The following is a 23,547-nucleotide window of genomic DNA, read 5'->3' on the forward strand; positions in this document are numbered from 1 at the left end:
AAGCCTTTTGACTTAATGCACCGGCCCATTCAGGGTACCCTAAACGGACGCTTTGTTCGGGAGGGGGAGGACTTTCCATTTTGTGGTTTCCCAGAGCCGTGGCTGAACGCGGAGAGGAAGCGCGTGCCGGGGTTTGAGATCTTCTTTGATTTGCAGTTATCCAGGGATGACGTTGCCGAAGAGCAGATGGACCCATTGGCTGAGGCTGAGCAGAGTAAGAAAGTGCAGTCTGAGGACGCTAAAAATGAAATGGGGGTAGCACTGGCATGTCTACTTTCAGATCCTCCGATTGAACAGAAGTGCTTGGGGGATAACTTCTCGGTATGCATGATCGGGAATGGAACGGCTGTGGGTCTACCAGCAACTATTTTGGATGCATCTATCGCACCCTCTCTCATTTGGCAGTATGAAGAGGGATTTTTGTCAAGCAGCGCCGAGTCAGGTAGTAAGCCGGAATCTGATTCCACCGAGTCTTGTGAGTCGGAATCAGGTTCCAGCTCAACTGAGTCTGAGTCCGGTATTCCTGAGGGTGATAACCCGGATGCCACAGTCCTATCCAGGTCGTCTTTTTCTTTCTCTTTTGAGTCTGTTGTAACAGAAGAATCGGACGGTTCGGAAGCACTTAATGAGAATGATGTGGATGTGGTTTCTGAGTACTTTTCTATGCCTTTGGTTTATTACTTGAATCAGGACTTTCAAAATTTTGACAAAAATGATGAGGAAGAAATTCCTCCGGTTTTGCAATGATTGATTGATCAAGAATAGGAAAGATTTGTTAAGCCTTTAGTTGATGAAATCACTACTGTGAATATTGGTATGGAGAAGGACCCGCGGCTGGCACTACAACAAAAGTAACCTATGGTGACGAAAACTAGTGAAGAAAATAAAATTCGTCACTAAATGAAAATAATTCGTGAGGAATTTTTAAATTTTGTCACATATGATAAAAAAATAAAAATGATAGGTGACAAAATATATTTTCGTCAATAAATACTTCATTTTAAGTGAGGAAAACTTAAGTTTCGTCACCAAAAATTTTCCCGCTATTTTTTTCGGTGGCGCCAAAATTTTGGGACTTTTGGTGACAAAAAAATTTGTCACTAATTGTAAAATTATTTGTGATGAATATATTTTCGTCACCAAAACGTTTTAATATTTCTGATATCTTTTGGTGAGGAAATAATATTGTCACCAATTTTGGTGGAAAATTTTTGATATATTGAGCGACAATAAAAAAAAAAAAAGGTATTAATTTTTTTTATCATTTTTTTCTGTTTATCATCTCTCTCTCTCAAAATAGGGTATTAATTTGTCTTACCTCTTGCTCCTCTACCACGCCGATCGCCCATCGTCGCCTTTATTAGTCTTGTCGATCGTCACCGCCGTAGCAGCCTTGCCGGTAACCGCCACATCTTCTTCGCTTGATGATTTGGTACATGATTTCTCTTTGCTCTTTTTTTGGTGTCTCTTTCTCTTATTCTCTATTTTGGTATGGTGACAAAAATTAGTGAAGAAAACAAATTTCGTCACTAAATAAGAATGATCTATGAGGAATTATAAATTTTGTCACGTATAATAAAAAAAATAAAATAATAGGTGACGAAATTTATTTCTGTCAATAAATATTTACTTTTAGGTGAGAAAAAAAATAAGTTTCGTCACCTAAATTTTTCCCACTAACTTTTTTTTATGATGTCAAAATTGTCAAAATTTTGAAAGTTTTGGTGAGAATTTTGTATAAGTTTATTATGCCTGATTAGTTATAAACTCAAATTTTGTATAAACTCAAATTTTGTATAAGTTTATTATGCCTGATTAGTTATAAACTCAAATTTTGTATAAACTCAAATTTTGGGGCTTTTCACCAATAATCTCCAACTCCTTGGGTATCGAGAACTCCAAACACCAGATCGATGACGGTCTCCCTGCCCTTTACTCCTCTTCCATGGCCGCCACCGTCTTCACCCTCACATCCACCGCACACCACCACCACCACCACCACTGTCTTCACCATCTTCGTGCCATTCTCGGACGACGACGATATGAGATATGAAGGCTTCAAATCTGTTGGATTTATGGTAGATCTGAGATGTGAGGGCTCTTCCTCCGCTGCTACAACCACCGAGATGAACGATGGGGGCCAAATCTGTGTTCGATTTTTGTTGGTTCATAATCTATGTTCAAAGTTATATATATATATATATATATATAAAGCTTCAGTGATTTCTATATGTGTGTGTGCGTGTAATTAGGTATCTGATTGTTCGATTTCCAAACCCTAATGGCGGAAATTGAAATTCGAAGTCTGTATATGTGTGTAATTGGGTATCTGATTGTTGATTGATTTGGTTGTATCAGCCACATTGTGCACCAAACCTGTTCGACGAAAGTCCTCTCTGAAAATTCTTTACTATCTATCTAGTTTGGGAGCTTTTTAAAGATGTATGTTGTGAAAGGAACTGGGCGTCAAGAGACTCTACATTTCGACAAGATCATTGCTCGTTTCAAGAAGCTCAAGGGCGTCACCACCAGTTGCTACATTCTCTGCATGTGATGCATTTGATCTAGTAGTCGTCTAAATGATAGTAGGAAGTAAGTTATTTCAGATATTCCTTCTACCCATACAAAATTTGAGTTTATTATGCCTGATTAGTTATTTCCTTTTACAGTGTTAGTTTTAGATTATTTTGTATAAGTTTGACTTGTTAAAATACATATTGTTTGTATTACATGCTTTTGTAATTTTAATGGCCTCCTTGGTTGCTATATTTGTTATGTGGTAGTCCACTGACTGTATACATGTCGTTATTGGTCCCCCTGTGTTCTAAAATTTTGATTTGACATTTGAGATATTTGAACCATATGTGCTTGGCTTTGAACAGTTATGGATTTACTTATAAAAATTGACACTTTTTGGGTTCAAATGGTAGATAGTTACTGTGTTCTTGTTCTCTTCTATAACATTTCAGTATGCATCTTCTTTTTGTTCTTTATTGATTTTTTCTTGTGGTTTATGAGTATTGTTTAACAGCATTACTACTTCAGGAGCTTGCAGGGATTATTAAATTGTCGGCATATTCTAGCTTCAGTCTGTTTGAGTGTCGGAAGGTTGTTGCTGGTTCTAAATCACCTGAAATTGGAAATGGTATTTGTTTTACCTGAGTTCCTAAAATATATATATATATATATATATATTTGCTTTTGTTTTCATAATAATATGCATTTTGATGTCATATAGAGGAGTATATTGGGTTGGATGATAACAAATACATTGGGGATCTGCTAGCTGAATTTAAGGCAGCAAAGGACCGAAGTAAAGGAGAAATCTTGCACTGCAAATTGACATTTAAAAAAAAGTTATTTCGGGAGTCGGATGAAGCTATAGGAGAACCGATGTTTTTAGGTGGGAAGGTGTTGGTGAAGATGGTTTGATGGTTTCACTGGAAATTATTTCAACATAAAAAACATCCATATTCACCAATTTTGCTGACAGAGCTATCAAATTTTCTTTTTATAAATAATTTTTCTAGGCAGAAACAAACTTGCTCCAAAAAAAACCCAACCCTTCAAAACCTTTGCATGAAATGCTAATCTTTATTTGTTTTTAAAGATGAAATGCTCATCAATAAAGATTTTTAAAGATAAAATGTCATCTATAAGCAAGTTTTTATCTTAGGCATTAATTAGTTTTTACTTTTAATTAGTACATGGGCGAAATTATAATTCTATTAGATGGAGTAAACAGCACTAGTCATTATCGTTTATTTATTTATTCATTTTCAACAGCAAAGAGTAAACACAAGTATTGTAGATGGCTGTGATACTCTGTTTCTGGGTGTGGCTGCTGATAGCCGTTGGTTGTTTTTATTTGTGGTGTTTGGCTTGGGTTTGATCTTGTTGTAATATGCACCTCTATATTTTATTTCTTAATCTATTTGATCTTTTGATTCTTGAATGGTGCAGATTTCTATTATACTTTTTATGTCATAAATTCCTCAAAACTCTAGTCAAAATACACCCTTGACATAACTAGAGTATCTTGTGAAATTCATATTTTATTTGTTCCTCAATATTTACTCCCTAGACACATCCCATTTTATTGGTACTTCACTTCAGCACTTTCCTGCTCGTTGCTTGCTTCATATCCTCTCTTTTTGGTGAGTCTAGAAATTGATTTAAAAAGTTGTTTCTTGCCTTGCTAGGCATCTCATTCTTGTGTATGTGCTAGTTGTTCAGTCACAATGTGATGAGATATGCTTGCTTCTTAGATTGGATGTCTACATTTTTCAGATTCTTCTCTATTGTCATGGTTAACAACTCTGGAGTGCAGTGTAGTGGGTATTATATCTTACTAGAAAAGTGGCCCCGAGAAATGTTTTTTCTTTCGAGCTCAGTAAAGTATTGATGGTCATTTCGCCTGCTAATCATATTACATGTTTTATAAGCATAAGAACTTATTTAAAAATCTTTAATGTTAAATGCTTCTCTGAGTTGGTTTTTGTTTGCATAAATAGCTAGCGAGGCTTTTCTTTTTCTTAAACTATTCATGTTTTAGTGTAATAATAATTTGCAGATCTTTTGATGTAGTGACATCTGGTTAAAACTCTATACAGCATACATGTTGCTTAGAATTTGGATCTCTTTGAAATTGTCCAACTTGAGTTAAAGTACATTTCCTCGTTTCTAACTTGATGTAACATATTTGTTGCAGATTGGGGTTTTTCTTGATAGGAGGGTTTTTTTCTACATTCTTCCAATTTTCTCATTTGTTTTACTTTACTCCAATCTTCCACATAAGGTACTGCTTATGAAACTTGAAATTCAATTTACTTAAGGTCAACTTTTTGCACAAATTCTACCATAGTTGTCAGTGCTGCAGGAGCTCCGCTTTGTTATTAGTTTTGTTCCAATGTTTATCAGCGGCAATCGCAGCTAGCAGAATGTACATCTCTTTTCTTTTATTTAATTAATACCTCAATTAATTTATACGAATACAGAGTTATTTTTATCTTCTTGTAGTTGTTTTAAATGATATACTGAAGAGTAGTTTTATATTTGACCAACAGAGGACGATTGAAAGCATTAGTTTTCTGACTTAGAACTTCCCATTTCGGACTTATCAGAATCATCAGAACTGGCTGCGTCATACTGAATGGGATCTAATTCGAGACATTCATGCAAATCACCTTCTGCTGTCATAGATTTGAAGGCATTAGTTTTCTTTTGCAGCTCAAGATTTCTCTCCTTTATTGCAGCTTCCAAAATTTGAATCATTTTTGCCTTGTATAGTGGTCTATTAACCATCAATAGATGCCCTTTACTACGAAGCTCCATCTTAATGGTGTTGGAGGTGTCATGGTTTAGTATCCATGCAAACTTTGCTTTCCCGCAGTATTTATCAAGGAAATTTAACTGTTCCTTCCATATATCCGTGTTCAAGTCAAGTAGGCCTATGTCAACAACTATGATGAACACTGAATCCTTCACTTCTTGCTTATTTAATGATTCGGCTTTTGAGCATTCTGTAGGTGAACATTGTGCATTACTTTTGGCTTTAAAGCGTTCCTGAAGAATTTGAGTCAGCTCATTCCATTCAGATGCTTCCCAGGTAAGCACTTCGTTTTTCTGTAACCACTGAGTTATTTTCAATCTACCCATTTTACCATTCAGTGCAAGTAGGACCTGCATTCCAATTTTGAACATATCAATCATTACTGTCAAAATCTTTCACACATGAGTTTGAATAAAAAATTATTTCAGCTAAATTTCATATCAGCTTTTAGACTCCAGTATGAAGTTTGTCCTACCTATTCATGGCCATGTATTCTACGCAGAGGGAGGAAGGTAAAGAGGGATTGTGATCTTTAGATTTCATTGTCTAGATCCAAGAACTGTTTGCAGCAAAAGTATTGCAGAAAACAATTTTGGACTCTGTGTACTAGATTACATGTTATCAATAATTTCCCTTATTTTCGTTGGCTAGAATCTTTGCACCTCACTAGGAGATCAAGGGTTCTTGGTAAAAAATATTTACATGTCAGAATGAAGTAACTTACCATCAAGCTATGTTCAGTAAATTTTAGTTGACAATGCTTTCCTGCAGTATCTGCTGATGTACCGAGAAGTAAGTATAATCGCATTAGAGTGCCTGGGCCATTCTTCTTTACCACTTTGATTTCTCCACCCATCTTGTTCACCTGTTAGCACCTCACATTGTAAGATAGAATAAGGAGATCCACAAAGAGGTGGTGTGCAAAATACAAAAAATAATAAGTGACATTTTTTAGTTACATTTCAAATAAGATGAATTATGAGTCAACCCAAATGTCACATGTGTCAACCTGATTGAGATTTTGTTTTGCTCTAGTTCTAGTGTTTCGGTTTTCGTGACAAAAAAATTTTATACCAGGGAAAATGCTTTTACTCACCAAGGTTCGCACAATGCATAGGCCAAGGCCAGTGCCACCATGCCTGAAAATGGAAAAAGAGTTCAAGAAATTCATTATAGAGTTTATTATAGCATATAAACAATAATTGTAACAACACAATAGACTTCACATTTACTCAATAATGGATTCTTATTAATAAATTTAACCAGTGGAGGATGTACATCTTGGAAATCTGCTTACGTGCGAGTTGTTGAGGGATCAGCTTGCTCAAAGCTTTCAAAAATAGACTCCCATTTGCTTGGATCGATTCCTACAATAAGAAAATAAAGGAGAGAGGTCAATCAAGAATTTTTTTTTTTTTTAAATTGAATGTATTATGTTGTAGGTAGTTAAGAGTCCATTACATAGCTCTGAGGTACATACCACAGCCAGTGTCATCAACTTCAAACCAAAGAATCACTTTGTTATCTTTTTTGCAGGATCTCTTTGCGTGGTTTACATATTGCTTCAAAAAAATTTTATGTGTACTCCATGATTCCTTTGGATTGAGATGAAACTTCCTGCCGTTGCTAGAAGTGTTTGGATTCTCACACCATCCTCGCAGAACAATGTAGCCAGCTGTAAGCCACTTGGAAAATTAAATCCTGCTGGTTTTACCTTTACTTTCTAAAGAAAATTAATTCTCTTGTAAATGAATGAACTTGTGCTTTTTCTTTTTCTTTTTTTTTCTTTTTTTTTGATGCTTTAAATTGTGTTACAATCCTCCTTTAATGAAGTTTGGATGATTCAAAATATTAATCATTGACAAACTAGATTATGTTACTTGGAATTTAGCAATGTGTAATGAAGTAATGATCTGAGAGATTCCAACATCAAAACCTTCGGCTTTATGAGTCTTTCATTAGCCTGAATGCCCTAATTATGAACTGTTGATTGGGGTACATTCTTTTAAGCTGTCATCCAGATGTCAAATTATAAAATCAGTTATGCCTCTTACATAGAAATAAAATCGTAAAATTTTGATAAAAATGAATTAGGTAGAGGAAACAGAATGGTGATGAGAAGCCTCGTAGAAAATAAGAAGCAAATATGTATTAGAAAAACCCATATCAATTCAAAACTTTGTTGGAGATCATTAGAGGAATCTAGTTTTTTTGGCATTGAGATAGACTTATAGGCAGTTAATTGAAAGAGCACTTTTGCTTATGTATTCCTCTTTTCTATTCTTATCTGTATGTTAACTTTGATAAAAAAAATTACTTGGACCTTTTTTTTTCCCTCTTGTCTCTTAGTTTCATTCACTGTTTAAGCTGCATTGCAAATTGATTTATCGAAACACAAAAACATTGAGCTTGCAAATCAGGCAGTGTGACAGTTGCACTTACACGTAGTAAACTTGATAGAATTGCTAATTAGGTTTGCAAAAATTTGAACAACTCTTGCAGAGTCACCTTGAACTAATCTTGGCATATCATCTATAAAAGAAAAAAATGAGCAATAATGTGTGTCAGAACCTCTGAAGTAGAGACTACTAATTATATAATATGATAATTGAACTTAAATTCTTTTCGATTATGATCTTTATGTAATGAAGATTGTCATACCAGATAGGTCTAGAACAGTCTCCACATTGTGGTTAATGCACTGCACAGAGAACTATGGATTGATTAGGTTGTGAACACGTCATGTGATTCTCTTTGGTTCTTGTTGGCATTAGTGCTAGTGATACATGGTATTCTTGCAATCTTTTGTCATTTTCTGTTATCTGTGTTGCTTATCATTAAGGATTACTTCAACTCTTTGAAGTTTTGGATTGTTATATGCATTTCTATTAAATTGGTTTATAAAATAAAATTATTTAAATATGATTTTAGATGTAATTAATAATATATTAATGTCTTCCTTATTTATTTTCTTTACAGATTGGTTTTTGATGACGTTTGGAAGCATATTTGCAAATCAAGATCAAGTGTTGAATTATTTATTTATTTCCTGAACTGATACTTAGTTGTAGTTGCAAATCAAGATTGAGTGTTGATTTTTTTTGTGGACACCATATTAGTTCATTTTGGGATTTGCTTTGATGATTTTTTTGTTATACATAATGGATTATTATTAAAGTTGTTTGATGGATACATTTTGATTTATAATATAATGGTTTAGTGAATTTTTGTGTGGAGTGGTGTATAATAGCTAGTGGATTTCTTAGTACAATTAAAAGGCTACTGGGATCTGAGCAGAGATATTTGTGAAATAATAACTTAAATTGAATATAAAATATGGAACAACTTTAGTGACGAATTTTTTCGTCATTTGTACTTCTTATTATGACAAAGTGATTATTCGTCACTAATAAAAAAAATTTGTGAGAAAATTTATTGTAGTTTATATATGAAAGTTTTTATTTATTTTGTTGTTTGGTGACTAAAAATTTTGTCACGTGTATATATATTTATGACGAAATATATTTCGTCACCCATGTATGACTTTTGAAGACGAAAAATTTCGTCACATTTACATCTTATTGTGACAATTATTTCCTCATCAATGATCAATATGCGTGACAAATTTATTCGTTAACTAAAGTTATAAATATGGTACTGAACAATTATTTGGTGACGAAAATGAGAATTTTTTGCGACAAAATTTTGTTTTATTGGTGACAAAAAATTATGACTTTTGAAGACGAAAAATTTCGTCATCTTTACATCTTATTGTGACGAAATTATTTCCTCATCAATGATCAACATGCGTGACAAATTTATTCGTCAACTAAAGTCATAAATATGGTACTGAATAACTATTTGGTGACGAAAATGAGAATTTTTGGTGACAAAATGTTGTTTTATTGGTGACAAAAAATTTCGTCACTGAAGTAATTTCATTGGTGACAAAATTATTTTTCGTCACGTTGGTTTTTAGTGACAAACATTCAATGACGAAACCGGTGACGAAAATATTTCCTCACAAATATCTATAGTGACGAAATTAGCTCTTTAGAGAGAAAAAAATTTCGTCATTCAAGACCCAACTTGTTGTAGTGTGGTCTAGATCGTGTCCACGTTGTCTTCGAAGGAACACGAGCGCTTAGTCGCTTTATTAAAAGATTTCAAAGATGTTTTCGCGTGGTCCTACGAAGACATACCTGGAATCGATCCTGAGATTGTACAGCACCGGATCCCTCTTGACCCCGAGGCCCGACCCGTTAAACAAAAACTCAGAAGAATTCGCCCTGACTGGGCCATCAAGATTAAGGAATAGGTCACCAAGCAAATCGATACAGGGTTCTTGCTGGTATCCGAATACCCGACTTGGTTGGCCAACATTGTTCCGGTGCCGAAGAAGGGTGGTAGGATCAGGGTATGCGTGGATTTCAGGGACTTGAACAGAGCTAGTCCGAAAGACGACTTTCCCTTGCCGCATATTGATGAGTTAGTGGATTTCACAGCGGGGCATGCTTTGCTCTCGTTTATGGATGGCTTCTCAGGCTATAATCAGATAGCGATGGCACCTAAAGACCGGGAAAAGATTGCATTCACTACCCCGTGGGGGACATACTGCTACAGAGTAATGCCGTTTGGGTTGAAGAATGCTGGAGCTACATATCAACGGGCCGCGACCACAATATTGTATAACATGATCCACAAAGAGGTTGAGGTGTACGCGGACGACATGATTGTCAAATCCAAAGAAAGAGAGGGCCACTACACCGCCTTGCAAAAGTTCTTTCAAAGGATCAGAGAATTTCTGTTGCGGCTGAATCCTCAAAAGTGTACGTTTGGTGTTACAGCGGGAAAGATGCTGGGATTCCTGATTACACAGAGAGGTATCGAAGTCGACCCTTCCAAAATCAAGGCCATCTTAGAAATGCCACCACCAAGGACTGAAAAGGAGGTGCGAGGCTTTCTAGGTAAAGTGCAATTCATAAGACGGTTTATCTCAAAATTAACCTTGACTTGTGAACCACTTTTTGGCCTCTTGAAGAAAGGGAAGAAATTCCTGTGGGACGGCCGATGCCAAGCTACTTTTGAACAGATCAAGGAATACTTACAGAACCCACCCGTGTTGTCACCACCTGAACCGGAGAAGCCATTGATATTGTATCTTTTAGTAACTGAGACTACAATGGGCTGCATGCTCGCGCAAGAATCAGAGGACAAGGTGGAGAGAGCCATCTATTACCTAAGCAAGAAGATGCTAGAGTATGAGACCCGTTACATACCGTTGGAGAAGGCTTGTTTAGCCTTGGTGTGGGCTACCAGGAAGCTGCGGCACTACCTGTTAGCTCACTCCGTAATGTTGGTTTCGATACTAGATCCCATCAAATATCTCTTTGAGAAACCAGCACTTACGGGTAGGCTAGCTCGTTGGTTGCTGTTGCTTTCCGAATTCGATCTGAAGTATGTGACGCGCAAGTCAGTCAAGGGAAGAGCAGTAGCAGAATTCTTAGCCAATCATCCACTGGAAGGGGGTGAAGCAGTTGAGTACTTATTCCCAAATGAGGCCATTTTTCATATCAATGATGAAACTTGGATGATGTACTTTGACGGAGCATCAAATCAGTACGGGTATGGAATAGGGGTGTTGCTGATAGCACCCGACAATTCCCGTATCCCTCTAGCCTTCAAACTCCGGTTCAAAGTCTCGAACAACGAAGCAGAATATGAGGCATGCATTGCTGGTCTAGAAGCAGCCCTGGAGCGAGGGGCAAAATGGTTGGACGCCATCGGGGACTCGAACCTTGTTGTGTCTCAAGCAAAAGGAGATTGGAAAGTCAAAGAAGAAAAGATGATAATGTACCACCAAACCTTGGACTTGTTAATTCCTCGATTTGAGAAGCTAAACTTCGCTCATCTATTAAGAGAGAACAACAGGTTCGCAGATTCACTAGCAACTCTATCTTCCATGATAGACATCCCGTTTGGAGTCCGGATGTGTCCAGTCATTATTGACCAGAAATTTGCGCCAGCCTACGAGTCGATTGCTGCTATATATGAGGTTCAGGACGAGAACCCTTGGTATTACGACATTTGGAACTTCTTAGAGAATGAGGCGTATCCACCAGGGGCAAATGCCAAAGATAAAAGGGCAATCAGAAGAATGGCCGTCCAGTTCATCATCTGCGGGGGTAAGCTATATAAGAGAGGTCATCTGGGAATGCATAAGCTATGTGTAGAAGCTAAAGAATCAAAGCGCCTAATGGAGGCCATCCGTGGAGGAGAATGTGGAGCACATATGAACGGGGTAATGCTAGCGTGTAAGATCCTCAGATAAGGTTACTACTGGTCCACCATGGAGGAGGATTGTATCAGCTTTGTTCGGCGATGCCACCAGTGTCAGATCCACGGAAACCGCATGAATATTCCGCCGTCGAAGCTATACAACATGACTTCGCCATGGCCATTTTCAGTTTGGGGAATTGATGTGATCGGGGCTGTCACTCCGAAGGGGTCGAATGGGCATGAGTTCATCCTGGTCACGATAGATTACTTTACAAAGTGGGTTGAGGCCCAATCCTATGCGGTGTTGAAGGCTTCACATGTTGCGAAGTTCATTAGGAACAACATCATTTGTTGCTATGGGGTCCCCAATGAGATCATTTCAGATAACGGCTCCCACTTCAAGAAGGAAGTGATTGACTTGTTAGAAAAATATAATGTGGCTTTTCATAAGTCATCCACATACCGGCCAGAAACCAATGGAGCAATTGAGGCCGCTAACAAGAATGTCAAGCGCATTTTACAGAAGATGGTGGAAACCTACCGGGATTAGCCAGATAAGCTGCCGTTTGCTCTGTGGGGCTACCGGACTTTGATTAGAACTTCTATTGGGGCGACCCCGTACTCATTAGTATATGGGATGGAGGCCGTTCTACCTATTGAGATTGAGGTTCCGTCATTGCGAGTATTGGCCGAGTGTCAGATAGCCGAAGCAGATTGGCAACAGAGCAGATTTGAAGAACTCATGCTCTTTGACGAGTGCAGACTGAAAGCACTGTACCATGTTCAAGGTTATCAGTGCAGAATCGCCAGGGCTTTTAACAAGAAAGTTAAGTCCAGGAATCTGAAAGAATGAGATTTGGTGCTCAAGGACAACCGAGCTCCCATTCACGACCCTAGGGGCAAGTTCATACCCAATTGGACTGGTCCCTACATCATCAAGTCTATCTAGTCAGGTGGAGCTGTGGTTCTGATGGATCTAGATGGCATAGAGTTCTCACAACCGATCAACATGGACAAGTTAAAGAAATATTATCCCTGATAGGCTCGCTAGGCCGAAAACCTGAAAGGGTGACCTAGGCAAAAGTTAGAGCATGAAAAATTAGAAATTATAAAAACTGAGCTCGCAAGGTTGAAAACCCGCAAAGGGCAGTCTTGGCAAAAGTTAGAGCGCAAAAGGAGAGTGAAAATACTCGCGTGAACCCGAGCCTGAACTACGTAAGGCTTGATTCCCATCTTTGGGATACGTAGGCAACTTTATCCTGAAGTTTAGCCATAAGCTTTTCCCCGATCAACTTAGTCCATTTGATCATCTCGACCATCTTCATCTATTCAGCATTCAAGAGTTCGGTTATGATCTCCGGTGCAGTGCTCTTCAAACTAGGGGCAACTTTCCGTTGTTGTGCAGTGCTGCAGTGCTATTCAAACTAGGAGCAACTTTCCAGTTGCTGGAATCCAATGTTATGCATCTCAGTGACAGATTTCAGGCATATCCAGTTCTGATCCATATCGAAAAATGGTTTTGAAAAGTTTTGATAAAAGTTGACTTTCTTCAAATTAATCTTTTTACAACTTAGACCATTTTTGGACCAAAGCGAAAAATTTTCAGTACCCATAACCTTCAATTTCATTGATTTCAATACAGAGTTTTCCTGCTCCTGCACACAAATTAAAGTTGCTTTTTATTACATTCATAAAGAAAACTTGAAAGTTCTGATAAAGCAATAAATCCGGGGCATAGACAAGTCAGGTGCTCCTACGCCCCCTCCCAGAGCTGGTCGAAGCCTCTGATGCCAAGCTGGGCCCAATCTGTGCCTCTTCATTAAGCCAATCTATGCACTCATCAGACAAAGTACAACTAAAAGTAGGAGCGGGGGCCAGGAGTTCCCTAGCCCCCTATGCTGTGACATGCCAAGCAAGCTGTGCACCTCGAACCGAGAACGCAGCAGGATACTCTATCCCCTCTGGTGGGCAAGTCTGATCGTGGCCAAACTGACGCTGGAACCGGAACGGGAAGTAGAACACACAGTGGGTTAAGCCAATCAACTGAATCCCAATCTGCCGGGACATGCTGTAGCCCATCGCCGGTAGGTTAAGCCAAGAACACTGCCAAGCAATGCGATTTGCAGACAAACTGCACATCCAGTCAAACCACCAGCCTTCATCAAGGGCATCGACCAGACGATGTCGGAAGAAGTAGTCGCGAGCTGAGTAGGCCGGGCAAGAGTCCACAACCTGCAACTTATCCATCAACCACACCTGGGAAGGGATGAAAAATGAGAGAATAAAGAATAGAGAGATGTACGATGTGAGAAAAGTAAGAAAAGGGTTTTGTGAGAAAAATCGAGCTTGAGGGCCGAGTGGTGTGAGCAATACATATGTGAGATTGGGTGGGAAACATTACCTGCAGCAGTAGTGGACTCCCCGCAAATCTGGTTGTCTCTCGGCGATAAAATGCATCCAAGCCCATCAATGTCTCAGCCAGAGTCATGGCAATGGAGGCCTTGCCCTCCTTCAAGCCTTGGGCAACCTCAAGCAACCGGATGCTAGACCCTCCGGAGCCCGAGACAAGCAAGAAATGAGATAACATGCACAAACAGAGGGCATGTCACCGAAAGCCTTGCCAATGCTAGTTACTGCGGTCGCCGGCATCAGAAAACTGACAAATCAAACTCAGAACATCCAACATTCCGTCACAAATCAAAGATCGAGTGTCGTGCATAGTAAGTCCACACATTCGTCCTAAGGCTTGGGCGTGGCCAAAGCGAAGCTGAGGCAAGATTTCCTCATCATGCTCGGATTCCATCAAAGCTTGGAAGTCTTCGAAGGTAGGACACACCTATTGCCCGCCAAAGCTAAAGATATGTGTTACCAGATTCCAAAACCTTGCCGCATCGTGGAGAACGAAAAGTGCAGCAGAGTGCGACTCAGCATGAATAGTGTATTCATACCGAAACCCCGAAAGTTCAGCTTTTTCGAGCCGTCCAAGTTGGCAATCCAAGCTGTGAGATTTTGGGCAAGAAACTCTTCCATTTGGAGCAAATTAGTATGGAATTGAGAAAAACTACGAAGCTGAAGCCTTTTGTAAGGGATAAGGTTGAGTGGAGGACAGATGTCAGCATTCTGCTGGTCTCTGCCATTTATGGCCGGCCGGGCAAGTATAGTGCCGACCGACCACAACTTTTGGCCGATTATCAAAGATTCTGGCCGATGGCCACTTGTTGAGGCCGATGGTTTTCCCCTGCGGCCGGTGGTATTCCTTCTTGCTCCCTGAGCTGTTTTACATATTGAACATGCTGAGGATTTGCGGAATACCACCATTTTCAATGCCCTCCGGTGATGATTTCTGCGGAGTCACGCCCATTTGCTTATCGAGTTGTTGTACATTTGCTTATTGAGTTGTATTTCACTCTCTTTAAGTCTTCATTTTTGCTTACCAAGTTGTACTCACGCTTGGTTAACTTATCGAGTTTCTTTGTTTTGCTTATCGAGTTGTAAGTCGGTTCACTACCTAATTATTACGATGCAAGTGCTTAACTTTCAAACAAATTTCAATTTCATTCACATTGTTATGTGATACCGCGCGATACGATGCATATAACAACAAATGTAATTCCTTTTTGAACAAATAGCTGTTTCATTTCCATCATGCCTTTTGAAAAGGGTAAAACCTACCTGAGGCAGTGCAATGTGCTAAAAACTAACAGTAGAAAAAGAAAGTAAAGCAAAAGGAGAGTAGGGCAGCAGAGTATCGGGATTGATACCGGTAACCTCTCCTCGCGGTCGATGCACCTCCTGCGTCCTTGTTCAGGTCAATTATATGGCTTGGCACCTTCATTACTCGAGATAGTGCAAGAAAGTGTGCTTTGGAATGTTAACTGGTCTTCGTGGTTGACCTTGAGCCATGTCTTCTAGGTGCGATGTTCGGTGCATGCAAGGAACATCCTTTCCCCACGCTCGTTACGCGTCTTACTTTCAACAAGTGCCTCGTCTTGATTTGGTTGCATCTCAACGAATGCGAGTAGCATGCCTTCACTATACTTATGCTGAAAATGTGTTCATTCCCGCTATACACATTGCCTGCATTATTGCATGCTTTACCTACATGTGTATATTTATTCTCAGGTGGTTACGCATTGTGCACGTTTCTGCGTGTACTTTACTTACATATGTTCATACCTTGCTCGCTTTACACATTGCATGCGTTGTCACGTTATGCTTTACTTATATGTGTTCAAATTCCTATACACATTGCATGCGTTGTCGCGTTATGCTTTACTTACATGTGTTCAAATTCCTATACACATTGCATGCGTTGTCGCGTTATGCTTTACTTACATGTGTTCAAATTCCTATACACATTGCATGCGTTGTCGCATTATGGTTTACTTACATGTGTTCAAGCTCCTTTCTATACACATTGCATGCGTTGTCGCGTTATGCTTTATGTACATGTGTTCAAGTTTCTTTCTATACACATTGCATACGTTGTCGCGTTATGCTTTACTTACATGTGTTCAAGCTCCTTTCTATACACATTGCATACGTTGTCGCGTTATGCTTTACTTACATGTGTTCAAGTTCCTTTCTATACACATTGCATGCGTTGTCGCGTTATGCTTTACTTACATGTGTTCAAGTTTCTTTCTATACACATTGCATGCGTTGTCGCGTTATGCTTTACTTACATGTGTTCAAGTTCCTTTCTATACACATTGCATGCATTGTCACGTATTGCTTTACTCACATGTGTTCAAGTTCCCCATCACACACATTGTACACATTGTCACGTGTTCTTTACTTACATGTGTTTGTGCCTTCATAGCATTGTTATGCTTGCCCCAAATTGCATTGTTATGCGTCCTACTCGACTTGCGTTGCCACGCACTTTCAATTGCATTGATTGCATACTGCTAATAATATTGTACCTGTTAAGTTTTCTTTCTCTTCAGGCACGATATTGTATGTATGGTTCATTTGAAGCTGGTGCAACCAGACGAACCGCACAGGTATTGTATTCTCCGCGTGAAACATAGCGAGAATTACCTGATTCTCTTACATCTTTTTTGCATTATAATGTAGTTGGATTTGTGTTGATTGCTTAAAACGGTTGCATGTTATGCTTCGTTACAGCTTTCTTTGCACGATCATAAGTTATGTTCGGCTTCTTGCATTGTCAGTTGCATTTTGCCCCCGCCTTCGAGCGCATATCTTATCTGTAGCTTGTATGTTTGTCTAAGTCTTCGGCCTTGTCAAAAATGGGTCGTCTCTGGGCTTTGACACTCACTTCCGTCATTGTTATGACTTTCGAGTTCTGTCAAAGAGGGGCAACTGTAGACACCCCATTTTTGATTGTCCTCAAGACTTGGACGTCACCGTTTGAATATTCGGTGATCATTCATGCTCGTATTTGTTTTGAGTTCCCGGAGGTCTCGGCTACACGCCTTGCCTCAGGATCTCTCGACTTGCTTGTTCTGTGCTTGGTTTTGTACCAAGGACTTGTGTGTTTTGTACCTGAGGGTAGAGAGTAGCTTGTTAGCTATCCCTGACACCCACCGGCCTTGGATTGAGGCCATCGGCCGTGTATTATTGCTACCGGCCATTAGTGAAATATACTATTGGCCGGTCGGCACTTGGTGTGGTCGACCAACCATCTGTTTGGCCGATGGCCTCCTTTTCTGGCCGGTGCCACATTTTTGCCTTTTTCAGGCATGGTGCAAGCCAACTGTGCCAGCTGGAATGCACGGACCCTTCTCCCCATGCACGAGTGTGGCTGTTTTGCCCCTTTTGCACCTTTTTGGTCTAGCTTCTTGAGGAAGCTTGGACCTTTGTCTTAGCTTCCTCAAGAAGCTTGGACACCTGTCCCAGCTTCCTAAGGAAGCCTTGGCCCCTTTGCCTTGGCTTCTTTAGGAAGCCTTGACCCCTTTGTTAGCTTCCCTTGGAAGCTTAACCTTTTCCATTGTCTATATAAGGAGCCTTCCCCTTCCTTTGCCTTGGTTGAGCAAAAAACCAGAGCAAGATATAGATATATATCTGATATACACACTCTCTCTCTATATCTTCCTCTCTCTCTTCATTTTGTGTGTGTTTTATAGCCTAAAGGTGTGTTTAGTTCATAGTATTGCACTAAAACACACACTATTACACCATACTTCGACTTGGGAGGCCTTGAGGGTTTGTTCTTGAAGTTTTGAGCTGATTTCGATCATAAAAAGGGGCCTGAGCTTGCTGTTCTTCAAGGGTCCTTCAAGGGTAACATTACTTACTCTATATTCCCCAATCTTGGACTAGCCTTTAGCCTATCTTTCTTACTGTTTTAGACTTTGTGTATAACTGAAAAAAGTCTTTTATTTTTATTCTTAAGACCTTTCATTAAGGTCACTTTGGTGTTGGGGGTCGACCTCTCCCTCTTAGGCCTTGTTTGGCCCCCTTTTGTCCCCACTTTGATTGAGCTTTGAACCTTTTGTGCATTGGCCTTCTCACCACTGAAATCCAGTGGATTTTTAGTAGTGAAGAAGAGGTTTTGAGGTCTTGCATAGGGGAGGGACACCCCTCTCCCCTTGTGTCTCTTTTGCTTGTGTTTAAGGCTTATAAAGGTAGCATGCATGCCTAGCTTTGTGTGGCTTTATTTCAGAGGTTTTTGGGTGCTTTTTGGTCATATTATACCTCTGTCCCATGTTGGTTTGTTGACCCCTTGCATGCATAATACACTTGCCTTGTATTCCTCTATTTTGCTTAGAAATGCATATTGTCTTTGGACCATCATGCTTGCATGTTTTGGCTCAGCTTTGTGAAGCTTTAGGTCATGTTTTGCCATGCTTAAGGACTGTTCAGTACTAATTTGGTCATATTTTCCATGTTTGATATAGCCACCATGCATTTTGGCTTGAGAGCCTTGGGTGTGTGGGTCACTAGCATGCTTTACTTGGCTTATTCCCATAATTTGGCATCATTTGAGACCATATTTCAGTCCATGTAATGTGGTCTTACACTTGCATTTGGCTCTCTTTCAATGCTTTGAAGTGTTGTAGTTTTATGCCTCAAGAGTTGGTCATTATATTTGCCACCATGTTTAGACATTTGGGATGCCATTTAAGTAGGTTTTGGGGCTCATTCTAACATGCCACAGCTCTTATTTTGTTGGTCTAATGCCCATGCTTGTCTTCTTTTAAGTGCGCTTGAAAGTTGGCTTTTATGCCTTAGTCTTAGGCCCATTGGTTTGCATGCTTGTCTTGCATGTTGGCACCATCATTTTAGTACCTTTGGCCACTGTTTTGGGGTGTGGCTGAGGTTCCTCCATCCTAGTGTAAGTCCATGCATTTGTGTCTTGTAGTATGATCATCACATTGCATGATTGTTGCATCCTTGTAGTTAATGCATTATTACATGATTATCATTTTGCCTAGTTGTCTATCTAGGTAGCATTGTAGCGTTGCATGCTTAGCACATTGCATATTTGCATGTTTGGTTGGTGTTTACATTTGACATGCTTTGCTAGCTTGAGTCATTTTGCATACTCGAGCCATATTGCATACATGCATTACATTTTGCTTGGTTTGGGGTGTCAAACCAAGCACGAGGGATGAGGTGCATTCATACTCAAAGTGACGTAACGCGCCTCGATCCTCGGTCGCTGACGCCCTTGATCCCTACATGATAGGGCGTGAAGCTTTCATTTGTTTGTTGCATGCATTGACATCGATTTGCAAACTTGGCCGCTTAGGCCTTCATGCATCGAAATGCACAATTGATGGCCCGAGGGTCGAGGGCCACACTCCCTTGAGTCCATTACATGATAGGGAGTGTGGCCATGCTCACATTTGCTTGAAAATTCCATGCCATACATTGCTTGCCCTCTGCTGCTGTCAATTGCAGGTTTCTGTAGGAAGATTTGGCCGGCCGGCAGTGTTGAGTGCCGACCGACAAAGAATTTTTGGCCGAGAGCACAATATTTAGCCGATAAGAGTATTCCCATGGGCGGTAGCATATTCCTTTGGCCGGTAACATTCCACAACACTCAAGGAGCAATTCCGGGGACTTTCAGAATTTTCAGAGGGGCAGGGCAGTGTTAACAAAGGCAACAGTGCTATGGCAGCGAGTTTCCGAGCGGGGCGAGTCAAGCATGCATCATTCGCGCATTCCGAGGCAGAGCTGCGGCAGTCTCTTTAAGCTTCACATTTGGTTTGCTTTGTAATTAATTTTTTAATTAATTAAGGGTCTGTAATAATTAATTAGCTAGGATAGTTGATTCATTATTCGGACTGTATTATTCATTCGGACCCTCCGAGTGAGGGCAATTGTGTAATAAGTGTGCGTGAGTGTGTGTATGTCTCCCAACCCCACGTCTTTCTTCCCTTTTATTTACTAGCTTTCGATGGTTAGTCTAGGGCATGTTTCAATTAGCATACAGTATGATAGCACGTTTGTATCCATTCATTCGTTTTGCATGCACCGGGCTCGGCGCATCATTCTAACTGCATTTGCATTCCAATTCCAAATTGAATATGTGTTAGTTGTAGCATTTCACATGTCATTGTAGATTAGCCGAGCCCATCTTAGTTGCATTTTGCATGTGTTCCATTAGCCATCTTAACATGAACTAGGATCATACATATGATTACTAACTAGTTTCTGTTTTGGCTCGGAGTACTCGGTAAGTTCTCATGCTTTAGCATCCTTGCATGTGTGTGAGTGTTGCCATGACAGCATACTTACCATGAGGCTAGCTGCTTATGTGATATAACTGCTTGAGTGCCTGTGGATGGAGGTTGAATTACCTAAATTGGAATAATGTACTAAAACTGTGAGTTTTAAGCCCACTAGATAGTGGCAAAACCATCTTTTCCAAAGCCCACTTGAGGGTGGCAAAATCTGCATTTTAGCCTACTTGCGAGTAGCAAACCATTTTCAAAACAAACATAAAATGTTTTGTTCCAATTTAGGAGATTTGGTCTATACTTGTTTGCTGTGCGCATAACATAGTAATTCTAGGCTAATAACCGAAATAAAAGCATATAATGTTTTCAAAACATGATATCATGGTTAGTAGAGGTCGATCTTTGGTCGGGCGAGCGGGGGTGCTCATAGCTGACCTTTCCCAATCGTACCCAAGTTCCCGAGCAAGGCAACTTTGGTGATGACGGACACGTGGCCTTTGGCACCGAGTCAGGGTTTCCTAAATTCTCCCAAAATAAAATATTTAGGTGGCGACTCTGTATCTGGCAAAACAGTCCATGTTTGGCACTTCTTTACAAAAATCTGTTTTCCAAAACGATTTGCCGAATTTGGACTCTTTGGTTCAGATTAAGAACCGTGACAATTTGAGAGTCCGAACTGTAGTGAGCCCCCAATATGAACAGAACGGGATTCATCCTCCCAGGGCGTTCGGGGACGTCTACAGTGGGTGTTCCGTATATGCCATCCAATATGGGCATTCAAAATGCTTCGTTTCGTTGTGAACGTTCCATATGGAATTCTGTCAAGTTTTGATAAGGCTTTTGAGTACTACGCAATGCATTAATCTACGAAAGGTTTGATGAACTGTATTTGTTATTTTACGTTTCCGAAACATGCTTTAATCTGTCAAGAACTTTGTATTATTTTGATAAGTTATAGATTTCATTAATTTAACCTCTTTACATTGAGATTACTCATTGGGCTTTCAGCTTACTTTGTTTTATACATATATATATATGTAGATGAGCATTAGGAAGTTCAACATTAGAGACTACTTTGGAGTCAACCCTTTTGCCAAGTCACCAGAGATATGCCTCCACGTAGAGGCTCTAGTTTTTGTTTGGCGAATCTTGTGAAACTTTGGTTTTGTTAAGTTATATGTATGATCTTGAATTATATATCTAAGATGTATGTTTGTAAATATTATGGTTTTTTATGAGATGTGTGGTATATGCTTTCTGATTATGTTTGAGAGGGAGTTTTTTATGTGCATTAGGGCCGAGCTAGGCCAAGGTATGGTAATGGGCCATTCTATGGGCCGAGGTAAAAAGGGCTGAGTAAAGAGGACCTTGTAATTAGCTCGGTCCAAATGTGGTTACAGTCCCCACGGTCGGAGTGGTGATTAGCTCGGTCATGGTATTCAGAGATGAGGTATTTGGGCGTCCTTCGGAAGACCTTGCTCTTGTTAGCTCGGTCGAAGCTTGGTATAGTTATTTCGGTCTCAGCAGGCCAAAACCGAGGTACAAGTGAAAAGAGAGCCAAGCTATGTGTTGCATGCAAAGACAGTGGATTAAGTATGACAAAAGGCTAGTGTTAGCTCGGTCATACTATCATCCAACCGTGGTAAAACCATCTCACATGGTTTAAGCAGTGAGGGGGCTGTTAAAGGATAAGCATTATCTTTCAGGAGTGTGATTCCTAGGAGGACTCTACTTGGAGGAATAAGACTCCTACTAGGATTGTGCTATGCGGAACCTATAAAAGCTCACAACATAACCTATATAGAGGTAACACAACTTTGATTCCCGAATACACAGAGCTTTTTTTCTATTTGCTTATTTTGCTGACTTAGGCATTGGAGAGGTATCCGGCACACACTCGCCGGCTAGCTCACGTCTGTGTTTTTAGGGAGTAAAGCGACAACGTTTGGAGGAGCGCAGACTTAATCAACAGGATTATACGAGAAGATTATTTCGTGCTCATACAATTGGCACCGTCTGTGGGAAGTCCAAAAAGAACAAAACCTCTTGATCAAGTTTTTCCTCTCTAAATTGGAAGCAATGGCGCACAATGAAGACTTGCCACAATCAGCCGTTGATGGGCAAACCCCGGAGAGGGGTGGGAGGTGTGAAGGTTTGCCTTCTGTCCCTCCCATGGCCGATTTGGAACCCCAGCGACAGAACCCCCAGAGGGATGCAAGGGGGAAGCGGGCTAACAGCCCCCGTCGCTCTCAAAGTCCTGAAAGACAGAGGCGGAGGATGGACCCTCAAGTTCTTGAGGATCGCGTGAAAGAGCAGGACGAATTAATAAGGAGGATGGCAGCAGACATGGAGTTGATGAAGCGCCAGATAAAAGGAAAAAGGGTGGCGACATGAGAGGGGCGCAAAGGCAACACGCCCCCTTGCCACTTGGAGGATCGTGATAGGCATACCACGCCATCGCAAGCAGAAAGTAAGAGCCTTAGAACAGGCGACACTCAATCAAGGACTTCCAGGACTCGTTACTCCAGGTCTGAAAGAACGAGAACTGAGAGGTCATATACTGAGGGAAGCACCTATTGGCCCTCACACACGAACCAGACGTCATCTAGGCACACGGAGTTGCCTAGGTCATCTGACTTGCGAACTGTGCTTGAAGAAAGGGCACGATGGAAGGAGGACACTAGGGCATGCGACCCGCGCAGAGTTTCAGCCCTTCAGTGGTTGGCTCCTCGGACACATGAGAGCGTCGAGGTAGGAATGCCAATACCGCGCCTTGCTTACGAATCAACGGACAAAGCATTAGCAAGGTTACAAGGTTCGCCATTCGTTCCGGCAATAGAGAACGCACCACTACCTTCGGGCTTTCTCCAGCCCAAATTCACTACTTATGAAGGGAAGACAGACCCCTACATGCACCTAAGCCACTTTCGCCAAGTTATGGCAGTATACCGGCGGAACGAGGCCTTAATGTGTATCCTGTTCCCATCCAGCCTGGGCGACCTAGGTTTAACCTAGTTCGAAAGGCTACCAGAAGGCAGCATCGCCCCATGGGCACAATTGGCAGAGGCGTTCATGACTAGATTTAAGACGAACACCAAAACACCAGTGGAGATCGACCAGTTACTCTCCATTGACATGGGAGAAAAGGAGACGTTGAGGTCCTACAACAGTCGCTACTAGGAAACCGTCAACCAGATTTGGGATTGCCCTACGAACCTCGCCATTGCACAATACAAACGGGGCCTGCCAGTCGGCAACAAATTAAGGACTCGATTACTATGA

At 40.5% G+C, this 23,547-nt stretch overlaps 2 long non-coding RNA genes across 3 annotated transcripts; one reads left to right on the forward strand and one right to left on the reverse strand.

Moving 5' to 3' along the window:
• Nucleotides 1-1,990: 1,990 nt before the first annotated feature.
• Nucleotides 1,991-8,556, forward strand: LOC145820531 (uncharacterized). 2 transcript variants are annotated; one of them, XR_014362254.1, is made up of 6 exons: nucleotides 1,991-2,592; nucleotides 3,046-3,145; nucleotides 4,712-4,798; nucleotides 4,880-5,608; nucleotides 6,869-7,009; nucleotides 8,312-8,556. It is a non-coding gene; the product is annotated as an uncharacterized LOC145820531 (long non-coding RNA). The 2 variants fall into 2 exon arrangements; XR_014362253.1 differs by having other exon boundaries at nucleotides 4,712-5,608.
• On the reverse strand, nucleotides 6,907-8,186 carry LOC145820532 (uncharacterized). Its single transcript, XR_014362255.1, has 3 exons — nucleotides 7,994-8,186; nucleotides 7,775-7,864; nucleotides 6,907-7,007 (listed from the first exon to the last, which is right to left on the reverse strand). It is a non-coding gene; the product is annotated as an uncharacterized LOC145820532 (long non-coding RNA).
• Nucleotides 8,557-23,547: the final 14,991 nt, after the last annotated feature.

This window comes from Camellia sinensis, chromosome 2, assembly GCF_055761805.1.
Source record: "Camellia sinensis isolate YWXY chromosome 2, ASM5576180v1, whole genome shotgun sequence".
NCBI classification, from domain to species: Eukaryota; Viridiplantae; Streptophyta; class Magnoliopsida; order Ericales; family Theaceae; genus Camellia; species Camellia sinensis.